Source organism: Neofelis nebulosa, chromosome 2, assembly GCF_028018385.1.
Source record: "Neofelis nebulosa isolate mNeoNeb1 chromosome 2, mNeoNeb1.pri, whole genome shotgun sequence".
Classification (NCBI taxonomy): Eukaryota; Metazoa; Chordata; class Mammalia; order Carnivora; family Felidae; genus Neofelis; species Neofelis nebulosa.
In genome coordinates this window covers 188,620,319-188,633,120 of record NC_080783.1, presented here as the reverse complement: position 1 = coordinate 188,633,120, position 12,802 = coordinate 188,620,319, and the positions used below count along the sequence as shown (strand labels likewise).

At 42.0% G+C, this 12,802-nt stretch overlaps 1 pseudogene; it reads right to left on the bottom strand.

Annotated features, from left to right (window-relative positions):
- Positions 1 to 8,675: 8,675 nt before the first annotated feature.
- Positions 8,676 to 9,646, bottom strand: LOC131491228 (olfactory receptor 2B6-like; annotated as a pseudogene).
- Positions 9,647 to 12,802: the final 3,156 nt, after the last annotated feature.

The following is a 12,802-nucleotide window of genomic DNA, read 5'->3' as shown; positions in this document are numbered from 1 at the left end:
GGGATGAGCCAGGGGCTTGTTGGTTCCCTCTTTCATAATCTGCTCCTGATCCTCAGGGAAGACAAATCAGGTAGCTTCTTAATGAGCTTCTGTGCCATGGGATTCTCCAGGCCCCATCACAGCCATCCCAAGCCCTGACCACACTTCACCTCCCCAGACTGGCACTCAAAGCCTAAACACCCAGGTCCCCTGACCCTCCCAGCTCAGCACCCCTCGCTCCCCATGGGCTTCTTCTTACTCTGCCTCAGAGTCCAAGGGGACAGATGTGTGGGTGTCAATCACTGTAAGTGCATTGATTGAGAGGTGCAAGAGGTGAAGGCCAAGCATGCAGACCAGGGAAGGCTTCCATGAGCCATAAAGAATCCACAGGTGTTTGAGGGAAAGGGGAATGGCAGAGAAGAGCTCTGCTCTGCTCTCAGTCCCCAGGACCCTGATCCACTCTCTCCATCATGCCCTGCTGGATCCTGGCCTGTTTTGTGTTCTAACATCCTGTGGTCCCCAAAGACTGTGGCTCCCTGCACTGAAGATAATATACCAACAATTGTGAGATATTTCACAGAACCTGGCTCAGGATGAAACAACTGATAAATATTCCACATGGGAGCGAAGCCCTGAACAGTCGGAAGGCCTGAGATCAGATCCTGGTTCTTCCACTTAGTAATAGTGTAGTATTAGACAAGATAGCAGCCTTCCTGTACCTCAGTTTCCTTACCAGTAAAATGAGGCAATAACAGTATAGGGTAGCTGTGGGAATTAAATATGATTGAGTATGAAACAGATGTAGTAAAATGTGCATATCATTTATGCTTGACATAGCTCCCCAGTATATATCAGATGGTTGATCTGCTTGTCCCACAAACGTATATTTTCATAATGAGACTTAGAGTGATGAGGGACCACAACGTGTCCTTCTCAGCCACCAGCTCTGCTTCTTGCCTGGGACAGGACACACAGCAGGTACCTCCTAACTGTGGTCAGAATCCATCCCCATCATAGATGGGAGAGACAGCCCCTTGGATGACATGAAGTGAGAAGTCTGAACTTACCTTCTTTGATTTGAAATCACCATCACCTGGAGTCAAACACTTGGGCTACTCAGAAATGGTAATGGAGTCATCTTATTTTCTTTTTTTTTTTTAAATTTTTTTTCAACGTTTTTTATTTATTTTTGGGACAGAGAGAGACAGAGCATGAACGGGGGAGGGGCAGAGAGAGAGGGAGACACAGAATCGGAAACAGTCTCCAGGCTCTGTGCCATCAGCCCAGAGCCCGACGCGGGGCTCGAACTCACGGACCGTGAGATCGTGACCTGGCTGAAGTCGGACGCTTAACCGACTGCGCCACCCAGGCGCCCCAGGAGTCATCTTATTTTCAAACTCTGGTTGGTGGCAACTGCCTAGAACACTGGATCGAGGCAGAAACTGAGTAACCTCAGGCTCATGGAGAGGGACTGCCATGATCGTTCAGTAACACCTGCCATGAGCACTGGAGGGAGGATAGCAGAACATGTAGGTGTTAATATGGTGTTTCAAAAGTCCCCTTGAAGTTTTCATCATCCCTTCTATTAGCATGTGCAATGCAACTCAGCAAAGTGTGTCCCCTACTTAGCACTGCCTGTGTTCATCCAGGGGAACCCTCCGCTGGCTTTCATCCTTCTATCTGCAAGCTCCCCCTTTAGTTTTGTTGAAGAGAAAGAAAAAGAAGGCATTGCGTTATATGAGACAGAGCAGAGGGAGGGGAAGAAAGCACTCATTTTTTTTTATATTGTCTTAAAGAAAAATCACCTTCTTGTGGCCCACTTCCCTGACAGTTACCACCCATTCATTTCTTTTCTCCCCTCTGGAGGAAGTCTCCTAAGGGAGGGTGGTGTGCATTTCCTGTCCTACATTCTCTCCTAAATGCACCGCAGTCAGGTTTCACTGCCATCATGTCACTATGCCTATTGGTTTAGCAGCAGCAGCCAAGAGGCCATCTCAGCTTCTAATCAAACAGAACCAAGATTTTCTTCCCTAGTGAAAGGAATTCCCCTTTGAGCACTAGAACCTCCAAACACACCAAACCCAAAGTTGCAGAGATAGAAAGCAGAGATTTCTCTTGAGTGTTAATTCATATATTAGAGAGAGGGACCACTCGCATCACACCTGGACCTGTGTGTCCCCTCAGAGGAAGATAATACCACATAATGATTGCTGGTTTAAGTCATAAACTGCACTCTTTATGATGGCATTACAACCTTACAGGATGTTTTCTCCCATGTGGCAAGATAACTGAGACTTCAGTAGGTAATTCCTTCATCCTATTAGGCCCAGATATTTCTGGGTGTTTGGGCACAGTGGGTGGCCACTGAGTTCTGCCAGTGTAAGGCCACTGTTATACCTTTTTTTTAATGTTTATTTTTGAGAGAGAGAGAGAGGGAGAGGATGGGGTTGGGGGCAGGGAGACTGAGAGAAAAGGAGGGAGAGAATCCCGCGCTGTCAGCACAGAGCCCCCGTGGAGCCTAATGCGGGGCTTGAACCCACAAACTGCGAGATCATGACCTGAGCTGAAATCAAGTGTTGGACGCTTAAGTGACTGAGCCACCCAGGTGCCCCTGTCATACTTTTCTCTGAGGGAAAGTGTGTTTCCTGGTCAGAGATGATACTGCATGGAATACTATGGCAATGGATAAGACACTCTATAAGACCACTGATCGTGGGTTGTCAGACATGCTGCCGGCAGGAAACCTGAATATGAGACTATCCCTGGGACGACATATTGTAGCCTTTTTGTGATGGAAAGGGTCTAATGTAATTTATGTGTCACCAGGTAGCTGGCAGCTACCCCGGGGAATGGTACCACATCAGAGGCTCAGCCTCTGTCTCTGCTGCTGGGGCCTGGCACACAGCAGTGGCAATGGCTGACTCAGCCTTGGTGAGGCCGAGTTCATGTGGCTGAGTCCACACATATCCTCTATCATGCTACAGTGGCTGCTTTGTAGAGCAAGCACTTGTATGGTTAGGGAAAGAGGCTGACTGATCTACAGGTGGATCATCTAGTCCACCTGATTATCGAGAGACACCCCGCAGTGGATGCTCACTGTGTTAGCACATGATTATCCTCATATTCTGGGTCTGTGAGAGGCATATCCACATAACCTCTTCTAGACCCCTCATCATGAATCCTCTAATCTTTTTCTTCCTGGCCAACCTTCCATCCCATTAGCAACCGCCCATGAAATAACGTATAGCCACACTTGAGGGCATCTATACACATACTGTGTGACTTCATTTCTGTACAATTCTTGAAATGATGCATTAAAGTGATAGAGAACAAATAGATAGGTAATGGGGTGAGAATTGTGGGGAAGGATGGCTACAAAGGGGTAATATGTGTGGCTTTGTGGAAATGGAATAGTCTGTGATAAAATATCATAGAACTCGTACTGATTTGCTAGGGCTGCCATAGCAAAACTCTGCAGATTGGAAGAGTTAAACAAAGGACATTTATTTTCTCATGGATTTGGAAGCTGAAAGTCCAAGGTCAAGTTATTTGGTCTCTCCTGAGGCCTCTCTCCTTGGCTTGTAGACAACTGCCTTCTTGCTGTGTTCCCACATGGTCTTCTCTCTGTGTGAGCATCCCTGGTGTCTCTTGTGTGTCTCAATTTCCTCTTTTTACTAGGGTGCCAGTCAGATTGGATGAAGACCCACCCATATGACATCATTCAACTTTAATGATCTCTTTAAAGGCTCTATCTCCAACTGTAGTTATATTGCAGATTAGGGCTTCAACATATGAATTTGGTGGAAGAAAGGGGAGACACAATTCAGTTTGTAACAAAACTACCCAAAAAACTGAAGGTATATAAAAAACTTGTGGAATCTGAATAATGTCTCTAGTTTAGTATTGTAACCAATGTTCGTTTCCTACTTTTGACAATGTACTATGATTATGTAAGATGTTATCATTGAGGGAAGCTGGAATTTTAAAGGGCACACCAGAATTTTATGTACTATTCTTGCAGCTCTTTGTGCATCTTAAATTATTTCAAATAAATTATTTTAAAAATAGCTCCTGTGCCCTGCCTGGTGGATACTGAATAGCTATGAGTCACCATGTGACTTGGCAAACAAAACAGCCCATAATAAATCGTGTTACCATACCCACTGAACCATCAATTTGGTCATGCACAGAGTTCCATTATATGGGTCATGTTTTAGTGTAATGTCTAAGAAATATTTACCTAACACTAGGTCATAAAGATTTTCTCTTATTTTTTTCTGAGAGTTTTATGGTTTCGCAGTTTGCATTTAGCTCTGTGATCAATTTTAAGTTAATTTTTGAATAAGGAAGAGGTTTAAATTGAGATTTATCTTTTTCTCTATACTTCCAATAGTTCCAACACCACGGGTTAAAAACACTATCCTACCAAGGGGTGCCTGGGTGGCTCAGTTGGTTATGCATTTGACTCTTGGTTTCAGCTTAGGTCATGATCTCACAGTTCATAAGTTCAAGCCCCACATTGGGCTCCGTGCTGACCGTGCAGAGCCTGCTTGGGATTCTCTCTGTCTCCCTCTATCTTTGCCCTTCCCCTGCTCTCTTGCTCTCTCGCTCTCAGATTAAATAAATAAACATTAAAAAAAACCACTATCCTATCCTTTCTCTATTCAATTACTTTTTCCAGTTTCATTAAATATGAATAAATACTTTTAAATACTTTTGTGACCTTTTGTCAACTCTCTAATCTATTTCACTGATATTTGTGTCTATCTGTACCAATACCAATACTGCTGATTACAACATCTATACAAGTCTTAGAATTGAATACAGGTTCTTCTACCTTTATTCCTTTTTTCCCCAAAATTGCTTTAGTCTAGTTCCTTTGCCTTTTTATATAGATTTTCAGATTTACTTGTTCATATCAACAAAAAATCCTGTTGGAATTTTTATAGGAATTGTATTAAACTGCAGAATAATTTGAGGGAGAATTGGCATCTTTACTATGTATCATTTTTCAACCCAGGACCATGAAATGTCTCTCCATTTATTTACGTCTTTGATTCTTTTCATCAGTGTTTTACAGTTCAGCACAGATACTGTACATGTTTTGTTAATTTATACCTAAAAGTATTTAATTTCTAAGAAGCTATTGTAAATAACATTATATAATTTTAGTTTCCAATTGTTCATTGTTACTATATGGAAATATAATTGATTCCTTTGTGTTAATCTTGCATTCTGTAATGTTGCAAACGCCATTAATTAGTTCTAAGAGTTTTAATGTAGAATCCTCACCTTTTAAAAAATGTTTATTTATTTATTTTGAGAGAGAGAGAGCACACAGTGTGAGTGGGGGAGGGGCAGAGAAACAGGGATGGGGAGAATCCCAAGCAGGATCCTTGCTGTCAGTGCAGAACTCAACACAGGGCTCTATCCCACAAACCGTGAGATCATAACCTGAGCCAAAAATCAAGAGTGGGACACTTAATCGACTGAGCCACCCAGGTGCCCCTTTGCCTTTTTTTTTTTTTTTTTACATAGGCAACTATATTATTTGTAAATGGAGGCAGTTTTACTTCTTCCTTTCTTATCTTCTCTTTTCTCACCTTATTGCACTGGCTAGGACTTCCAGTACTATTTTGAATAGGAGTTATGAAAGCAAGCATCCTTATTTTGGTACTGGTTTTGGGGGGAAAGCACTTAGTCTTTCACCATTATGTATGATGTTAACTGCAGGGTTTTAGTTAAGTGTTTCTTGTCACAGAGAGTAAATTTCTTTTTACTCCCAATTTGCTGAGATTTCATCTTGCTTTTTTTTTTTTTCCAATTATGAATGAGAGAAAGGACATCCCAAGCCACATGCCTTGAGTCTTATGTAAATATATTTGAATGACATGTTAGTAGTTCTTGATGTCAGAGAGACTCAAGGCCAACATAAGGGTTAGACCCTTTAAGATCTCTCCCAGCTGACTGTTCTATTGTAGGGCAAAGGGAAAGAAAAAGCTTTCATCTAGACAGAAAGTAGTTAGGATGCTTCCTGAAGAAGAGACATGGAGGAGAGAGCTCTCTGGGTGGATCAGCCTATGCAAAGACCTGAGGAGTCAGGACTAGCTGGAGGAGAGGGATCATGGCAGGATATGAGGGGATGATGTGGGACTGCTATGGGTTTCTATTGTTCTGAGAGCCTGAAGAAGGAAGTCCCATTAGCTCCAGCAAATGATCCTTACTTGCCACCTTTAATGACCCCAGAGCAATTTTCATAACAAGCCCCCAGAAACACAATCATCATGTCTTGTTAAAAAATTTTTTTCTTCAGGCAGTCAAGGCTCCTTCCTCCCCAGGGCTTCTCTCCTTAGAGGCTGTGGCCTTCATGGGGGAAACCCTGGAACTACAGACACTTCCCTCCTCACAGTTCCACATCAGTCTTAAAGCTCCCATTTCTGGGGCGCCTGAGTGGCTCAGTCGGTTGAGCGTCCGACTTCGGCTCAGGTCATGATCTCACAGTCTGTGAGTTTGAGCCCTGTGTCGGGCTCTGTGCTGACAGCTCAGAGCCTGGAGCCTGCTTCGGATTCTGTGTCTCCCTCTCTCTCTGCCCCTCCCCCGCTCATTCTCTCTCTCTCTCTCTCTCTCTCTCTCTCTCTCTCTCTCTCTCTCTCTCTGTCAAAAATAAATAAACATTAAAAAAAAAGTTAAAAAAAAAAAAAGCTCCCATTTCTTTCATGCTTGGGGAATACTAAGAGCACTCTAGGCTGGCAATTCCCCTAAACTTGTCTTCTGGAAAAACTTGTTAATGAGCAAAACACACTCTTAGCATTTAGTAATCTTTTGGGCTTTCTTAACATTCAGATGATCCTTGGTTTACAAATAAAACTTGTTTCTAAGCAGCTAAGAGTAATTGGAATATTTTATTAATGGAATCCTAGTAGAAAGATATGTAGAGAGCAGCTGATTTGAAGAGATTTGTATCTTTTATTGCCTTTTGGAAAGCAGTTCAGTATTTGTCTGAATTCAGAGTGGTAGAAATTTGATTTGCTTTGATAGCATTAGAAATATTTTAGTTCTTGGGACGCCTGGGTGGCTCAGTCGGTTAAACGTCCGACTTCAGCTCAGGTCACGATCTCGCGGTCCGTGAGTTCGAGCCCCGCTTCGGGCTCTGGGCTGATGGCTCAGAGCCTGGAGCCTGCTTCGGATTCTGTGTCTCCCTCTCTCTCTGCCCCTCCCCCATTCATGCTCTGTCTCTCTCTGTCTCAAAAATAAATAAACGTTAAAAAAAATTAAAAAAAAAAAAGAAATATTTTAGTTCCTGGTTAATATGGCAGCTGATGTTGTGATTGTGTTTCACTAACTTTGGTGTGTGTGTGTGTGTGTGTGTGTGTGTGTGTGTATGTTGAAGGCATGACTCTGTAATGCAGTCAATTACCATCATGACTATCTAACCCATACATCCTGACCTCACAATAAGCCTGATCTTAACATTTATAGTTGAGAAATATAAGCTACCATTAATAATGAACATTTTCTGAGGTATCTAGCTTTAAAGGTAATGACTCTCTAATGATAATTTATATAATTATTTAAGTTTTAAGGTCTGTTCCCATTTGAACTTAAAAATAATATTATGGTATAGCCAGGGTCAGATATGGACACTATCTCCATTTTACAGATTGGAGGGACTGAGTTCCAGGTAGATTAGGCCATTTTTCCAAGTTCTCAACAAATTAAGGCAGGACTAAAGCTCAGGGTTCTTCCCATTGTTCCCTTGATCTCTCTGGTGGCAAATGAAATTTAAAGGTAAGTTAGTTGGATGCCAAGGCATGCTCCTTGTGAATAAAACTCTAGGTTTCTGGAAGCCACATTTGGGGGGTAGGTATAATGAAGTGAAAGAGAGACCCATGAAAGTAAAGAGGAGCTGAAAGAAAAATTGGGGAGATGGCCGACTGAGGATAGAGGTGGGGCTTGGAAAACTCACTCAACAAACTTTTATTGAGAAGTTAATAGTTCATAGCACAATGCTATTTGCTTAGGCTACCAAATGCTAGTGAGAAAAACATAAGTATCCAATAGAACTCTAGACTTCATGGGTCTGACTCTATAGTTGTGACTTAGAATAACAATCCTAAGTGTTTCAAATTTTCCTCAATACCGTCTCATCTGTTATCTCAGCTGATCCTAAAAGTCTCTATTAACAACTCAAGAAACAGCGTAATATAATATAATATAATATAATATAATATAATATAATATATAAGAGCCTGGGCTCTGGAACCCTGGGTTCAAATCTCAATTGTGTTACTTTTTAGCTGGGTAGCACTTGACCTTTTACTTAATCTTCTTGTGCCTCAGTTTCTTTATCTGTATGAAGAGAATGATAATACCTACCTCTGGAGTTGTTATAAGAATTAAAATAATAAGTGCATATAAAACACATAGTGACGTTAAAGTCACTTACAGATATGGAAATTAAATCCCAGAGAATTAAGGTGATTCTTCCAATGCCAAAGAAGATCAATGATATATTTAAGCCTGAACACAATTCTCTCTGAGTCCTTCCCTAATGTGTCCAGTGGCCAAATTAATGCAAAAGTGTTTTTTTTTTTCTAGACATTTCCTTCATTCTGGGCTCCTGATCCAGTCTAATGACTTCAGTGGAAGTATGGATGGGATAGACAGAGATCAGAGGCACTGCAGGCTGTCCTAGTCTATGGCTGTTGAGCATCCTTACTCATTCTAATTAGCTTGAAGAAAGCCCTCTTCACATCTTTGTTCCAGAGGCTGTAAATGATGAGGTTGAGAAAGGCAGAAATGACATTGTAGAACAGGGCCAACTTTTGTCATCCTCTGGGGAGGCTTCAGAACCAGGCCTTATATACATGACCATACATTGAATACAGAACATAATGACCACAGTGATGTGTGAAGCACAGGTGGTGAACGCTTTGATTCATCCCTGAGTGGAATGAATCTTTAGAATAGCCATGAAAATGCAAACATATGAGGCCAGGATGAGGGATAATGGGATCAGGAGCAAGATGAAACCCAAGATAAAGTCCACTTGGTCATTGAAGGATGTATCTGCACAAGCCAACTTCAAGACAGCAGGAATTTCACAAAAGAAGTGGTTGATCTCATTGGGGTCATAGTACGGCAGATTCATTGCAAAGACTGTGTAAATGAGGACACAGGTGAGACCACAAAGGGCAGAGCTGACTACCAGAACTATACACAGGGTTTGGCTAGTCTTGGAGTGGATAGCATATGGCAACATATCTGTTATAGGCCATGGCTGCAAAAATTCATGTCTCAGTGATTCCCAAGATCAGGAAAACATACATCTGGACCACACACCCAATATAGGATGTGGTCTTATTCTGCTTACTAGATGGATCAACATCTGGGGCGCAGTGGTGATGGCATAGCTGAGATCCAGTACAGACAGGATGCTGAGGAAGAAGTACATGGGGGTGTAGAGGTGTGCATCTACTCTGATCAAGGTAACAATGAGCCCATTGCCCAGGACTGTAAGTAAGTGAAGAAAGAGGAAGAGGAAGAAAAGGATCCAGTTGGTCCAGGGATTTCTGGAGAAGCCCAGGAGGATAAACTCAGTTACAGAGCTTTCATTTCTCCAGCCTTGGCTATGTATTGCCTTCCTTCTGAGGAAAGAAGAGAACATACTCCTTAATCCTTTGCAGTCTCAATGAGAGAACACCACGTGAGAGCCACAGATGCAAGGACCAAAGTCATCTCAGAGCTAAACAATCAAACTAAGATATGCACTTCCACAACCAGGGAACATTCTATTCAAATTGGGCCAGTGTGGTACTTAGTAGAGATTCTATAAATATGAATTGGTTTGTCTAACTAACTAGCCCTGGTAAAATTTCATGGGTGTTATGGAAGGAATTGTACCAGCCGAAGTCCTATTTGGAAGGACGTGTGCACACGTGCACCTACACCGCCCCCCCCCCCGCCCACACACACACCATAAACCAAAATAAAGAGGCTAGAAAAATTTAAAAAAATGTTTTACAGTAAACCAAAAAGTTCTAGAGGTCTCTATAGTTCTTAAAGTCATTCTTTCAAATATCAAGACTAAGAGGTGTTGCAAAGGACAGTGTAAATGTGAAACAAACAAAAGCCCTAGCTTCTTCTCTTAGCTTTCTTCCTCTCTGCTGCTGTCACTTTGAAAACCCACACATCATAAGTTTTCAGAAAAAAAAGAGACTCTCAAATAAACTTTCTGGGGAAGAGGAATCTTTCCCCAAGAACTTTTATCCCCTTTTATATCCCCACCTTCCAGGAAGTGTATATCCTCTTTTTTATCCCCACCTTCCTATAGTGTGATCACTGTAATCACTTAATCGCTATAATTGTGTTTAAAATTATAAAGAAAAAATTGAAAAGTAAAGATTGCCAGAGACTCAAGAACTGAAATCTAGAGAAAACTTTTATGCTCTTGGCATTTCTCAAGAAAATGAAGCATATTTACCTGGGAATTAGGTGCCTATGCATCTGGAAGCTTTTCTTAAAAACTAGTAAAGACTCCTCCAAGGCCATGTTGCTCCCAGGAGAGAGTTGGGTGGTGGGTGGGATTGGTCTTCGGTTTGACCTGGAATCAGTCCTTGATCCTTCCTGGGAAGGCCTGGATGACAGAACATGTTACTGACCAGTCCATTTCTCTTAAGCCTTCTGCTAGTCCCTATATGACTGCAACAGACTATGGACAGCTGGCTGCACACCTTTTCGAGATCCCAAAGAAGGAAATGGTTATTTATAGAATGGCAATCTATAAAAGCATTTTAATAAATGTAATTCATTAGATTATCACCCCAACCCACCAAGGTCAGTATCACTATTCTCATTTCATACAACCAGCCATCCAAGGTCAGACAGAGAGTAGGACTCAAACCCCAAGTCCCACAACATTAAGCTGAAATGTGTCTCTCACACCATCAGATTTCATGCAGGGTTTAGCAGGTCACCAAGCACAAAAATAGGCCCACTTTAGATGGCATTGTGAGCGAAAACCGAACTGTGTAATCACACTTGTAGGGGGCAGAAAGTGCATATCGCACAGCATTGCAGATGGTCAGGTTTTTTCATAAAGAACCCTAAAAACTTGGATCAAGATTTCAATATCTGAGACATTTTTGTAGTGGTAGTGAAAAGGCAGAGAGCTATCCATTTGGGTTAATATAATGTCATATAAAGCCATGAGCAGGACTCAGGCTCAGATGGATGAGAAAAATAATATTGATACTCATGTTGGAAGACAATGCAATAGAATGGTGGCTAGTGGGATTTGAATAATAAATCCTCACTCTGATTTGCAGATATGACCTAGGCTTTAAACACTAGAGTATGCTGGTAAATCTGAAATATATCTCCATCCTAGATGTCTTCTCTTAATTCGTCTGTCCAGTTGCCTACTTGCCACCTATCTTCATTTGGATATATAAGGGGCATGTTAAACATTTTTCTGAAGTCAAACTTCCACTTCCCTATAAACCTCCTCCTTTCACATTCAGCTCAGTTAATGGCAATTCCATCCTTTGATGTGGCTAAGAGCTTTTAAAAAGCAACTCAAAGACTTTCTAACTTTTCTCTTTCTCCCATGTAACTCATCAGCAGTATTGCTATTCTCTTTGAAATATGTATCCCAAAAAAGATCACTTCTCATCCTCTACACCATTACTACTCTGGTCCAGATCATCATTTGCTCTTGCCAGGAATATTGTGATATCCCCTAACCAGTTCCAGGATTCCCATTCTCTTCCCCTACAGTCTATTCTTAGCACAGTAACTAGAGTGATCCTATTAAAGTGTAGGTCAGATTGGGGTGCCTGGGTGGCTCAGTTGGTTGAGTGTCCAACTTCGGCTCAGGTCATGATCTTGCAGTTCATGGGTTCCAGCCCCATGCTGGGCTCTGTGTTGACAGTTCAGAGCCTGGAGCCTGCTTCAGATTCTGTGTCTCCATCTCTCTCTCTGCACAGCCCCCTGCCCCTGCCACCTAGCTTGTGCTCTGCCTCTCTCTCTCTCTCTCAGAAATAAATAAACATTAAAAAATATATAGTTCAGATCATTTAAACATCATGTGAATCCTCTTCTCAAACCCTCCAGTGGCTTCTGGTAACACCCATAAAAGGAGCTAAGTGCCCCCCATCACATCCTGGGCTCCATCTCCTACCTCCCATCTCTCACTCTGTCTGTCCAGCCATCCAGCCTTTTGCTGTTCCTCATTCAAGGCATGCTCCTACCTCAGAGCTTTTGCACTTACTGTTCTCACTGCTAGAAATTCTCTTTCCCCAGAAATCTTTACTCCATCATCTCCTTCAAGTATTTGCTCAAATGTCCATCTTTTCAGGAAAAACTTGAGTCTTTTCTGACCATCCTGCTTAACACTGAAATATCCCCCACTCTCTATACCCATCTCCTGTTTTCTTTCTTCATAGTACTTAGCATCTTCTAATGTATGATACAATTTTTTCAACTGTCAGTTTCCCTCACAAGAATGCAGGAATTTTTATCTTCCTGATTATTGTGTACCATCAGATTCTAGAACCATGCCTGGCACGGAATAGGCATTATAAATGTTGGATAAATGGATGGACTGAATCCAAGCTGAGCCTCTGAGGGGGCAAGCCACTGATGCTACTCATGGTGGAACTATATTTAGTGCTGAACTTTGCTGCCTATAAAGCTAGCCATTGTGCCAAGCTCATTTTGGGCTTTCCCTTGGACATACATAGCTCTCAACATATTTCTAAACAGGAACTGGCCTAGACCATTTACAGACATCATTTATAGTCACCCCACAAGGCCACAAAGT